The following is a 14,076-nucleotide window of genomic DNA, read 5'->3' as shown; positions in this document are numbered from 1 at the left end:
AATTGATAGAATTTCCGTCTTCCCCATAGCGGGTGGAAAAGATCTGAGTTCGGGCCCCATTGATGACGTGGTAATTGTTTATGGGCGTTTTACACAATGTGATTGAGTTAGTCGGCCAAGGGTAGCATGGTTTCTCTCTCGCGCGGAAACTCGAGTTTTTTGTCCAGCAAACAAAATCGACTGCAAAACATGCAATTTGTAGACAGCATATGTGGAGCAATAAGTTTTGTAAAAAGGATAGGTGGAACAGGACCAGGGTATGTCTGCCAGGGGCAAGGGTTGATGACGTTGTAGAGCAGATATCATCTTTTAAGGGCACAAAAGGTGATATAGTTGTACACGTTGGCACTAATGACATTAAGAGTAGGAGACCAGCGGAATTACTTAACAAGTACAGGTCACTGTTGAAAAAAAGCCGTGAAGTAGGGTTAAATTTGAAAGTGTCTGCAATTCTGCCCAGACACGATAGGAGGGAGTATATGATGAGAGCCTTGTCGATCAATTCGGCCCTGGAAAGATTGTGCAAGGCTCAAGGGGTAGAATTTTTTTCAGCCTGGAATGTACTTGTTAACAGGAGAGATTGCTTCTACAGGGATGGGATACACTTAAATAGAAAGGGTGCAAGAATATTTGCTGATGCTATCGAGGCAGTGTTAGGTGGGTCGGAAAACTGCTAGCTTGGGGGGAGACAAAGACTAATGGATTAACAGTAGCCACTGGCAGAGGTGAAAGAGATTCTTGCACTGCTTCTATTGGAATGAGCAGAAGCCTGAAAAACAAGATGCAGGATATTTCAGAGACTGCTGGAAGTCATTGTGATACAAGTAAACACATGGGTTGTGTTAGGGTAGCTAAGAATAGAAACAAGTGCAGGTATACTTGCGTGTACACCAATGCTAGGAGTTTAGTAAATAAATTTGATGAATTTGAGGTATTGCTCAAAACATCAAAGGCAGATATTGTTGGGATATCAGAGACGTGGTGTCACACAGATATAAGGAATGCAGAACTGGAATTTGGGGAGTACAATGTGTATAGAAAGGATAGACAGGACAGGAGGGGAGGAGGGGTTATGCTATTAGTTAAAAAACACATAAAATCCAAGGAAGTGAAGCCACTCGACATTGATGGACAGGGCAGTGTCGAGTCAGTTTGGTGTGACATAAGCATAGGTAAATCAAAATTGAGAGTAGGAGTGTGCTATAGGCCTAATGACTATGATGAGTATAATAAGATACTGTACAGGGAAATAGAATGGGCCAGTAAATCAGAGAGTCTTATAATGGGGGATTTTAATTTCCCAGATATTGACTGGAATTTGTGGGTTGGTCACTCACACACTAGCAGGGCTTTTGTGGATTTATTGGATGATTGTTTTCTACACCAGCATGTTCGGGAGGCAACTAGAGGGAATAATACTCTTGATCTGATTATCAGTAGTGATTCTTCATGCATTAGGAATCTGCAGATAAAGGAACCACTGGGTGGCAGTGATCACAGTGTGCTGAAGTGGGATTTACTCAAGGAGGTAACTACCATCAGAGGCAAAGGGAAGGGTTTTTGCTTTCGTAAAGGCGACTATGATGGTCTGAGACAGTATTTAAATTCTATACGGTGGGACCAACTGATGATGTTACCAACAGCAAATTCAAAATGGGAAGCATTCAAGGAACTAATCTTGGAAGCTACCAGGCTTTACATACCAACCAAGAAATATTGTTCAAGGTTCAGGCCTAAATGGTTGTCAGATGAACTAATGAGACATATGGCAGAGAAGAAAAATGCATGGGATACATACAAATTAATGGGTGACATGGAAGCCTATGATAGATATAAGTTGGTCTGTAACCAAGTCACAAAGGAGATTAGGCAGGCAAAGGCAGATTATGAGAAATCCTTGGCAAAGGACGCAAAGAAAAACAGAAAAGAGTTCTTTACCTATTTAAACTCAAGAAGGAAAGGGATGAATCAGATTGGTCCACTGGATGTTGATGGTTCAACAGTTGAGGATCCTGCTCAGATGGCTAACAATCTAAACGAGTATTTTGCATCTACATTCACACATGAGGAGTTATTCAGGAAGGGGAATGTCGTAGGTGAAGTAAACATTGTCAGTGAGCTAGATTATTTTCTAATAACTGAGAGGAAAGTGGAGGAGAAATTGCTGAGGATAAACATAAAAAAGGCACCAGGGGTGGATGGGATCTATCCAGTTATATTAAAGGAGGCAGCAAAGGAAGTAAGCAAACCCCTAGCCATAATTATGAGAGCTTCTTTGGACTCAGGGGAGGTACCCATGGACTGGAGATGTGCAAATGTAACCCCAATTCACAAAGGAGGATCAAAGGCTGACACAAGTGATTACAGACCTGTTAGTTTAACTTCGGTTCCAGGAAAATCAATGGAGGCACTGGTTAAAGAAGCACTGCAGGATCATCTGGACAAGAATTCAGTTATAGCTCAGACACAGCATGGTTTTGTTAAGGGCAGGTCTTGTCTGACCAATTTGATTGGATACTATGATGTAGTCACAAAAGAACTGGATGCAGGGAATAACTTTGATATTATATATTTGGATCTTAGAAAGGCTTTTGATACTGTTGCGCATGGAAGACTGCTGCACAAATTGGAGAAGTGTGGCATTGGAGGCAAATTGCTGCTATGGATAAAGGGATGGTTGAGTGGCAGAAGACAGAGAGTGGTAATCAATGGACACTGCTCAACGTGGACTAATGTTATTAGTGGAGTTCCTCAGGGTTCAGTGTTGGGTCCATTGTTGTTTTCTGTATTTATAAATGATATTGATGATGGTGTATCAGGCTTAATGTCCAAGTTTGCAGACGATACCAAGGTTGGCAGGGTTGTTAAGGACACTACTGATACTATGCTGCTGCAACAGGATCTGGAAAGGTTGAGCAGATGGGCTGAGAGGTGGCAAATGAAGTTTAACATTGACAAATGTAAAGTACTACATATGGGAAACAGTAACCCCAGATCAACGTATCAACTCTGTGGCACTACGCTGACAGTGGTAGAAAATGAAAAGGACCTGGGGGTAATTGTGCAGGCAGATATGAAGTTCTCTGAGCAGTGCAGACGAGCTGCAAGAGTAGCTCATGGTGTCTTGTCAATGATATACAGGAATTTTTCCAGCAGGGATAAGGATGTGATTATTCCCTTGTATAAGGCATTGGTCAGGCCACACCTTGAGTACTGTATACAGGTCTGGAGGCCTCATTTCAAGAAGGATGTAGAGCTGCTCGAACGAGTACAGAGAAGGGCAACAAGATTAGTGAATGGAACAAAGGGTTGCTCTTACGAAGATAGGCTTAAGTTTTGCAAATTACAGAGCCTGGAGACTAGGCATCGGCGAGGTGATCTGATAGAGGTGTATAAGGCTTTGAATGGCTTGAGCATGCTCAATGCCGATGGGATTCTTCCTCTTGCTCAGAATAATCACCTGAGAGGGCATAAATTCAAATTGAGGAAGGACGGATGTCGGATAGATGTGCGGAAATTTGCTTTTAGCCAGCGGGCAGTTGGTTTGTGGAATAGACTCCCATCGCTTGTTGTTGAAGTCGATAGCCTAAATAAATTTAAGGCTCAGTTGGACAGGTATTTCGAACGAACGGAGGGGTGAAATGGGAGTAGTGGTTTTTTTTTTTTTTTTTTTTGGCTGATGCTGAATAAGCTTGCTTTCTTGCATCATATGCCTCTACTAATGCTAATGCTAATAAGGCCTTGAGGGTAGTACACTTGGTAAAATCATAATTCTCCCTGCACCAGTTACAAACTTGAGTTTGGACCCAGTCAATGATGCCAGTAATTTTTTGTCTTTTTCACAACGAGGCTGTGTAGTCGTTCTCAGGCAAGGGTAGCATGGTTTTTCTCCTGGAAACTCGGGTGTTTCGTCCAGCAAACAGAAATTGACCATAGAACACGCAGTTTACAGACATGTATATGGCAGTTGTTGTATTGGGTGTTTTTAGGAGCATCAGTGACTAATGCCATATTGCCCCTTTTACATTGTCTGTAAACCATGTGTTCTGAAGTTTATTTTCTGTTGGCTGTATAAAAAGACAGTGGTGCTCTTGCAGTAAACTGATTATCTCAGCCACGTGAAAAGGACCCATAAAAATTCCTTCCCTTATTGACAGAATGGCAGGAAGGAAGGAATCAATTCCTGCTGCTGTCCGTATAGCAGTCTTTCGTGTGGAACAGCATCCAAAACTAAATGCTGCTGACATCTTTACTTTTTCTGGGATGACACATATGAACAAGCAGACATTTAAATTGAAAACGGATTCTTTTGGAATTAGCATTAGCATTAGCATTAGTAGAGGCATATGATGCAAGAAAGCAAGCTTATTCAGCATCAGCCAAAAAAAAAAAAAAAAAAAAAAAAACCCACTCCCATTTCACCCCTCCGTTCGTTCGAAATACCTGTCCAGTTGAGCTTTAAATTTGTTTAGGCTATCAACTTCAACAACAAGTGATGGAAGTCGGTTCCACCAACCAACCACCCGCTGGCCAAAGGCAAATTTCCGCACATCTATCCGACATCCGTCCTTCCGCAATTTGAATTTATGCCCTCTGAGGTGATTATTCTGAGCAAGATGAAGAATCCCATTGGCATTGAGCATGCTCAAACCATTCAAAGCCTTATACACCTCTATCAGATCACCTCGCCGGTGCCTAGTCTCCAGACTCTGTAATTTGCAAAACTTAAGCCTTTCTTCGTAAGAGCAACCCTTTGTTCCATTCACTAATCTTGTTGCCCTTCTCTGTACCCGTTCCAGCAGCTCTACATCCTTCCTGAAATGAGGCCTCCAGACCTGTATACAGTACTCAAGGTGTGGCCTGACCATTGCCTTATACAAGGGAATAATCACATCCTTATCCCTGCTAGAAAAATTCCTGTATATCATTGACAAGACACCATGAGCTACTCTTGCAGCCCGTCTGCACTGCTCAGAGAACTTCATATCTGCCTGCACAATTACCCCCAGGTCCTTTTCATTCTCCACCACTGTCAGTGTAGTACCACAGAGTTGATACGTTGCTCGGGGGTTACTGTTTCCCATATGTAGTACTTTACATTTGTCAATGTTAAACTTCATTTGCCACCTCTCAGCCCATCTGTTCAACCTTTCCAGATCCTGTTGCAGCAGCATAGCATCAGTAGTGTCCTTAACGACCCTGCCAACCTTTGTATCATCTGCAAACTTGGACATTAAACTTGATATACCATCATCAATATCATTCATAAACACCGAAAACAACAACGGACCCAACACTGAACCTTGAGGAACTCCACTAATAACATTAGTCCACGTTGAGCAGTGTCCATTGATTACCACTCTCTGTCTTCTGCCACTCAACCATCCCCTTATCCATAGCAGCAATTTGCCTCCAATACCACTCTGCTCCAATTTGTGCAGCAGTCTTCCATGTGCAACAGTATCAAAAGCCTTTCTAAGATCCAAATATATAATATCAAAGTTATTCCTTGCATCCAGTTCTTTTGTGACTACATCATAGTATCCAATCAAATTGGTCAGGCAAGACCTGCCCTTAACAAAACCATGCTGCGTCTGAGCTATAACTGAATTCTTGTCTAGATGATCCTGCAGTGCTTCTTTAACCAGTGCCTCCATTAATTTACCTGGAACAGAAGTTAAACTAACAGGTCTATAATTACTTGTGTCAGCCTTTGATCCTCCTTTGTGAATTGGGGTTACATTTGCACATCTCCAGTCTATGGGTACCTCCCCTGAGTCCAAAGAAGCTCTCATAATTATGGCTAGGGGTTTGCATACTTCCTTTGCTGCCTCCTTTAATATAACTGGATAGATCCCATCCACCCCAGGTGCCTTTTTTATGTTTATCCTCAACAATCTCTCCTCCACTTTCCTCTCAGTTATTACAAAATCATCCAGCTCACTGCCCATGTTTACTTTACCTACATCATTCTCCTTCCTGAATAACTCCTCATGCGTGAATGTAGATGCAAAATACTCGTTTAGATTGTTAGCCATCTGGGCAGGATCCTCAACTGTTGAACCATCAATATCCAGTGGACCAATCTGATTCATTCCTTTCCTTCTCGAGTTCAAATATGTAAAGAACTCTTTTCTGTTTTTCTTTGCATCCTTTGCCAAGGATTTTTCGTAGTCTGCCTTTGCCTGCCTAATCTCCTTTGTGACTTGGTTACAGACCAACTTATATCTATCATAGGCTTCCATGTCACCCATTAATTTGTATGTATCCCATGCATTTTTCTTCTCTGCCACATGTCTCATTAGTTCATCTGACAACCATTTAGGCCTAAACCTTGAACAATATTTCTTAGTTGGTATGTAAAGCCTGGTAGCCTCCAAGATTAGTTCCTTGAATGCTTCCCATTTTGAGTTTGCTGTTGGTAACATCATCAGTTGGTCCCACTGTATAGAATTTAAATACTGTCTCAGACCATCATAATCGCCTTTACGAAAACAAAAACCCTTCCCTTTACCTCTGATGGTAGTTACCTCCTTGAGTAAATCCCACTTCAACACACTGTGATCACTGCCACCTAGTGGTTCATTTATCTGCAGATTCTTAATGCATGAAGAATCACTACTGATAATCAGATCAAGAGTATTGCTCCCTCTTGTTGCCTCACGAATATGCTGATGTAGAAAACAATCATCCAATAAATCCACAAAAGCCTTGCTAGTGTGCGAGTGACCAACCCACAAATTCCAGTCAATATCTGGGAAATTAAAATCCCCCATTATAAGACTCTCTGATTTACTGGCCCACTCTATTTCCCTGTACAATATCTTATTATACTCATCAGAATCATTAGGCCTATAGCACACTCCTACTCTCAATTTTGATTTCCCTATGCTTATGTCACACCAAACTGACTCGACACTGCCCTGTCCATCGATGTCGACTGGCTTCACTTCCTTGGACTTTATGTGTTTCTTAATTAATAGCATAACCCCTCCTCCCCTCCTGTCCTGTCTATCTTTTCTATACACATTGTATTCCCCAAATTCCAGTTCCGCATTACTTATATCTGTGTGACACCACGTCTCTGATATCCCAACAATATCTGCCTTTGATGTTTTGAGCAATACCTCAAATTCATCAAATTTATTTACCAAACTCCTAGCATTGGTGTACACACAGGTATACATGCACCTGTTTCTATTCTTAGCTACCCTAACACAACCCATGTGTTTACTTGTACCGCAATGACTACCAGCAGTCTCTGAAATATCCGGCATCTTGTTTTTCAGGCTTCTGCTCATTTCAATAGAAGCAGTGCAAGAATCACTTCCACCTCTGCCAGTGGCTACTGTTAATCTATTAGTCCTTGTATCCCCCCCAATTACGACATGACACACACGAACCCCTCGTGGGTAGCACAGTTGGGTAGAAAAGGCCTTAATTCGAGTCCTGTCGATGACAAGAGGAATTTTTATGGGCCTTTTTCAGAACGTGGCTGAAGTAGTGGGGCTACGGTTTTTCCACCATATGGTTATTTCTCCCTGAAACTCTGGATTTTCATCGAACAAACACATAATCGACCTTAGAACACACAATTTACAGACTATACATTGAACAATATGGTCTTATTTGCTGATGCTTTTAAAACCCTACAACAACAACAACAAACACCATTCTGCAGATAGAATATACGAGTATATTCCCCAAACACTTAACCACCATCCTGTACTGTCAGTACACAACGGGAGTACAACAACCTATGCGGTTTCTTCGGTATTTTCCTCTCTGTGCTTAAAGTGATAAACTGGAACTGACCAGCCCATGATACAAAATTTTTCATTTGACTAAACATCACTTTTACAATTATTCAGCTTAGTACCGCTGCTAATGAGATTTTGTAATAGCCTCATTTAGAGATGGGACCAAAGTATGTTTGATGCAGAATGATATCTCTGCTTGCTTTAAAATTGAATTACAATCACTATTAGAGTGGTTAAATAGGCGAAGTGCCCTTTTTTTCTGCATTTCACAAAAAGGGAGAATATTAAAATGGTTAAACTTCCCTCAAACATTGATGATTACCTTAGTAGATTCTTCACATTGTACTATGCCAATCCTGACTACCATACCAACGGGATCGCCACCGCGGTAGGTCAAAGAGCGAATGCTCAGTTTATCAGATCATTGGGTATAGTATGGTTTTCTAAGAGCAGTGAAGCCCACTCTTACAACCCAGAGGTGGCTTCAAATATGAAGTTTTGCCTCTGGTGCTTATACAATAGTTAGTACTAGTGAATTGGACAAATATTTGATTATTTTACAATCAAATATGTGTAGTCTGAACATATTTGTTTGTAAATAATAAATATGGCATGTATATTTAGTCAGCTATAACCGTCGATGCACTTGAAAACTACAAATAACACAGTCAGGTGAAACGTGAAGTGCGGTTGAATCAATGCTAAATCAATGGCTGCTCTGATTGCAGTTATTCGAAAAAAAGTTATTCCAGCATGTTCATTTATGAGTATAAACTGGGCATAAACAGTACACAAGCAGCACCTAAGACATGCGTGCCATTTATATTAGATACAAATTCAAATTGAAATTATTATATTAGGGCCTCCCGTAACTTCTTACATATACCCTTATATGTATTATGTCTGTAAATTGCATGTGTTCTTTGGTCGATTTGCCTGTTTTACTGGATGAAAAACCCAGTTTCTAGCCAAAAAAACTTTGCTATCTACGCCTGAGACCAAATAACTCAGACACGGAGTGAAAAAAGCCTATTAAAGTTCCTCGCATCATCGATGGGATTCGAACCCGGGCCTTTTCCACCTGGTATGGGGAGGACGGTGACGATACTCTGCTACTCGCGCAGACTTATAGAAGATACAGTGAATAAACAAACACCCCAAAAATTGTTCAAAATATCAATTGAGGAATCACTTGAAGGCTCAGTTCGTCAGAAACGACGGATTGCTATTGATCACAGCGAATCGGATGTCGCCACTGAATTAGGTTCAAATCAATATGCAAGTACAGTAATGTACAGTAATCTGGTATTATTCGCTTATTCAGGTGACTTTCCACAGAATTCTGTTGGGTCTGCTTCGATATGGTTTAGGTCCTTGTGCGGTACATTTCCTAGAATTCTTTTAGGGCTTTCTTCCATTCTTCTTCTGTTCTAGATATTGGGATGCCATCTGTTTCCAATTCAGCTGCTCCAGGTTTCTTGATGTTCCTTCTCCATTTCTGGTTTGGTTGTGCTTCTATTCTTTATTCTTTGTAGTTGGTCGCTCACATCCTGCTTGATTTTTTCCAAGATTACGAGAACTATTAGCAAACAAGAGAAGAAGCCCTAAAAGAATTCTAGGAAATGTACCGCACAAGGACCCAAACCATATCGAAGCAGACCCAACAGAATTCTGTGGAAAGTCACCTGAATAAGCGAATAATAACAGATTACTGTACTTGCATGTTGATTTGAACCTAATCGCCCGTCTTCTCTTGTTTGCTATTCGCTGTTCAATGACTTGAAGAGTCTGCAACCGTTCCAACAACTTTTAGTTTGTCTTGTACATTGTCATGTCGGTATCTACCTTAGTTACTTTGCAGTATGCTCCCATGATAAACATATTCATTTCGATGTTAACCTTAATGCCTTGGATTTTTCTTCCTTACTTGGTAGTCACTAGGGAAGTTATGAAAGAAACACTTCCAGTTAGTTCAAGGCTGGCTTGCCTTGCTCTTGTTTTGCGGTAGCAATACAGGTGAGAGTGTCACTTGCTCCACTCTCTTCCTTGGAAGACTCTCTCCGACTTTTTTAACCTATTCCTCTGCCTAAGGCTTGGACGCAGGCGACTTTATCATCCACCACACTCGATGCAGTATGTTCAATATTTCTACTTTCATCTTCATCCAGCTGTGGAGGTGGACCGGTTTAGGTCTGCATTTTGCATCCAGTAGTGGATTGCAGTTATTTGGAGCAACACCAAATGAAGCCAAACTCTGTCTCATCCGTAACTTCATCAAACCTACCATCAAGGTAGGTTTGATGAAGCAAATTTCGTGATGTTCTATTTTTATTATTATATTTAAATGCTATTATTAGACTATCCGGTCTTCCAGCATGATTGACAAGCTTTCCCTTTTGCTTGGGGCGGAACTCGAACGCAAGTCTCTCACGCTGTCAGTCCAATGTCGTAATCATTGGGCCATTTTGAAACTCCCGCCCTTCAAGGCCCTGGGAGGGGTCCAAAAATTGTATAAGCGTTCGGACCCACAAAACCTGTATCTGCCCCTGATAGTAGTCGTAGTAGTAGTTTAGTCTCTGGAAAGATAATTGAACTCTGGCTTGGCTGGTTCTGGTAGTAGTATTAGTAGTCAACTGCTCGACAAAATAAACAGAACAAAAAATTTTTCATGAATATTTTATTGCGAACAATGTCGCCGAAGGCAAATATTTGATATAATAGGCATCCTGCCATGCAAATTCCAAATGTCCAATAGAAATTTGTCTACCACCTTACAGAACAGCACATTATGAAGTGCTGTTATCTTGTTATTAATGCAAATTATTCATGCCTAAAAAAACACGAGTTACAACCACAGCACTTCATTCACGTTTTTTGGCTTTCCACATCTCCAGTGGGATAGCCATATCTCCAGTACTCAGGATGAAATAATTGTTGTTTAGATGATTATTTGAGATGGTGGAAGACTTGAAGCCAAGAAGTGGCAGGCAGAGGTGGCACGTTGGCTTAAAATGACATGCAGTGTCGTCTTGGTATTATGGAAGCAATTTCAGAAGACAGGAACTAACACAAGAAGAGCTGGCTAAGATCGCCAGAGGCCTCCCGTCAAGCATAATAGACCACTGTCTGGCTCTAACAGCAAGACGGAACCCTACGATGTCCTGTTATCAACTGTCTCTTGAGGTTGCTGCGGTCACAGATGAAAACATTTCCAATCGGATTGTGTTAAGTAGGGAAAATTCAAGTGGACTCTACGCAAGGAAACCATTGGTTTGTATTCCATTAACCCCGAGATTAGAGGGGAAACCCTGGAGACCGCTATATAAACACAAATACCTTGAATTTAATTAACCCCAAACCTCCTCAGAGCTAGTCAAAACTGCTGCCAGAATCATGTGACTTGGAGCCCTGACATATGAGATACAATTCTGTATTCAGTTGTAGCCTACAAATACATTTTAGATGTTATTTCATCTGGAGACAAAGAAGAATGCGGTACCATCTCTCCAACCTCAGAGACAGGCACACTTACAGTGGCAGTGTTGTTCTCATGTGGAGCAAAATAATGATCACGGCCGCATCTTAAGGTGTTTTTGACAGGCGTTATCGTAACTGCACAGATGTACCGAAACTAGATCTTCGAATACTATATGAGACTTTTTAGGGGTTCTTGTTCTTGTAGGAGGATTTTAAGAGCATCCACGACTAAGGCCATATTGCTCTGTGTATACTGTCTGCAAATCGCGTGTGTTCTGAGGTTGATTTCTGTGCTGTACAGAAAAACCAGATTTTCTTTCCATGCACAACAAAACTACTGCACAGAGAGCTCAAGTGGGGGGGGGGGGGGGGAATGGCTGCCTTGGCCAGCACGTTCATAGACTTAAATCCGATCATCCCTTGAGCATCGCATTGAACGACGACAGCCAACTCCTTGATCACTGTGAGCTAAGGTCTGCAGTGGTGAGAGAATGGGATTTCTTGACACAGTATCTTATAGACACTCGTATGTCGAGCTTCATTTACCGCTGTCAGACCTGTTTAGCCGTTGGAGTGGATCATACGCTGTTTATGCTTTGTATCATGTGACAGGAATAAGAGGTGATTGTTCCCTTGTATAAGGCAATAGTCAGGCCACACCTTGAGTACTGTATACAGGTCTGGAGGCCTCATTATAGCAAAGCTGATAGAATGGCAGGAACGAGTACAGAGAAGGGCTGCTAGAATGGTGAGTGGAACAAAGGGTTGGTGTTACAAGAAAGGATTAAATTCTGAAAATTGCAACTTCTGGAGACTATGCGACTGCAAGGTGTGTAAGGCCTTGAATGGACCGAACAAGCTCAATGCTAATGGGATTCTTCCTCTTGCTCAGATTATTCACCTGAGGGGGCATAAATCCAAATTGAGGAAAGACAATTGTAGAATAGATGTGCGGAAATTCGCCTTTAGCCAACGGGTAGTTGATAGGTGGAACAAACTTCCATTTGTCGTAGTGGAGGTCAGCAAATTAAACAAGTTCAAGGCAGAACAAGACAAACATTTGGAGTTAATGGATGGGTGAAATGGGAAGGTGTTTTTTTGGCTGTTTTAAATAAGCTTGCTTTCTTGCATCATATTCCCTACTAATGCTAATGTTTTTTTTCGAGCATCTTGTATAAAGTTTGTGCCACTTCAACGCAAGGTGCACTAGTTAGCATTAACATTAGAAAATTCATATGATGCAAGAAAGCAGTCTTATCAACCAAAAAAAAAAAAAAAAAAATATATATATATATATATATCCCATTTCACACATCCATTTGCTCTAAAAGTTTGTCCAGTTCTTTTTTGAATTTATTTAGGCTATCAACTTCCACAACAACAGATCGAAGTTTTCCAGGAAGTAACTAACGGCTGGCTAAAGGCAAATTTCCACACATTTATTCTAGAACTGTCTTTACTCAATTCGAATTTATTCCTCCTCAGGTTTGTAATCTGAGCAAGAGGAAGAGTCCCATCAGCATTGAGCTTGCTCAACTGATTCGAGGCTGTATACACCTCAATCAGACCATCTTGCAAGTGCCTAGTGAAAATCAGGCTTCCAGTAATGAGGAATGAGGCTTCATTCCTGAAGAAGGAATGAAGCCTCATTCTAAACTGAGGCTTCATTCCTTCCTAAAATGAGGCTTCCAGACTTGTACGCAGTACTCAAGGTGCGGCCTGATGATTCCCGTAAGCAAGAATAAAAATTTACCTTCAACTATGCTTCAGTCATCATATGTCATAATAAATTTGTCTTTATTTTTCAGAGTGCAGAAGGAAAAATATTCAAGTTTACATGTGTAAAGGATTTATGTGAAGTCGTCAAAAATCTCAGGAAATCGGGAAGCATTTTCATTAAGAAAAGATTAGTACCTGTGTCTGTTGAATCTGTTCTTCAGGAGTGGATGCCATTATTTCCCCTCTCGGGAGCCCTTACATCACCTTATACACTAAGTGATCACTGAATTATGACCACCTACTTAATACTTCGTAGGTCCTCCTTTTGCCCTCAGTACAGCAGCTATTCGAGGTGGCAATGATTCAACAAGATGTCGGAAGCGTTCGGGAGGTATGGCCAACCAAGCTGTGTAAAAGACTCACCTGATGCTCTTTGCATCAGGTGAGTCTTTTACGCCGATGAACCTTGCTAGGAGAGGATGCCATAGGGCTCGTGTGCTGGTATAGCTCATACGTGCGAGCGTGCGACCCAAGGTCATACCAGATATTGTTCCGGGTTGGCCCATGTTGTATTGGGTAGCCAACTCTTCAACAGTGCTGCGCCTGTTCGCCTGTAACAGTCGTCGGACTCAGCGCTCACCTCTAACATCGACCTTTCACTGACCTTTGCAGTTTAGCCGTGGGGTCGTTGTTTGACCATTTTGATGCCAGTCCTAGTACATTTTACTACGGCGGCTCTCGAACACCTCACCATTTCAGCCGTTTGGGAAATCGAGACACTAGCTCGTCGAGCTCCCACAATCTGTCCTTTATCAAAGTCCGATAAATCCTACCTTTTACCCATCACGTCGGAATTTTACTACCTACTAACCACTGACACCTTACCTCACATGGTCGTGGTCAACGAGTCACATTCAGTTTTCATAGGGTGGTCCTAATTAAGTGATCACTCAGTGTATGTGAGACTTAAAATATTTATTATCCAGTAATATTGTTGTTGTTAGTTGTTTATATTTTTTATTTATTTATTTTTCTTTCTTTTTTTTTTTTTTTTTTTGGTTTTTGGTGGTTATACTCCATAATGGACACTGCAATTGTAACTTTGCTTGCTTATAATTTA

Source organism: Mastigoproctus giganteus, chromosome 8, assembly GCF_048544385.1.
Source record: "Mastigoproctus giganteus isolate SK-2022 chromosome 8, ASM4854438v1, whole genome shotgun sequence".
NCBI classification, from domain to species: Eukaryota; Metazoa; Arthropoda; class Arachnida; order Uropygi; family Thelyphonidae; genus Mastigoproctus; species Mastigoproctus giganteus.
Note: the sequence above shows the minus strand (reverse complement) of the source record.